The following is a 453-nucleotide window of genomic DNA, read 5'->3' as shown; positions in this document are numbered from 1 at the left end:
GGCTGCACCGCGCCGGTGCCCCGTGGCAGCCACTGCCAGAGACCCTCCCCAAGCACCCAGCGGGGCACCGTGTCCAGGGGATGTCAGCACAGCGCCCGGGCGAACACACCCTGCCCTGGGTTTGGCCCAGACTGGCCAAATCCTTTGTTTTAAGGAGTTTACTTGGCAGAATTGAAGCTCCTTAATTTTTAATGTCTGCAATAAGCAGGAAGGATCATCAGAGACCAATCTATCAAGAGCTCCACAGAAGCCCAGAAGATTTAGAGTCTTACGTGTCATTCTGCTCTCTAGAAATCAATGTGCAGCATAACTGAAAGTCAATGGAAATATTTTATAGCCGCTGCAGCCTACAGATTTAACCTGAGCAGTCTCTGAATAAATCACAGTTTGAACAGTTTGAAGGAGACTGGTGAAGTTCCAAATTAAATCTGATTTCAAAGTAACATCAGCTGG

This window comes from Merops nubicus, unplaced genomic scaffold (genome assembly GCF_000691845.1).
Source record: "Merops nubicus isolate BGI_N331 unplaced genomic scaffold, ASM69184v1 scaffold1064, whole genome shotgun sequence".
NCBI classification, from domain to species: domain Eukaryota; kingdom Metazoa; phylum Chordata; class Aves; order Coraciiformes; family Meropidae; genus Merops; species Merops nubicus.
This window is presented reverse-complemented; position numbering follows the sequence as displayed.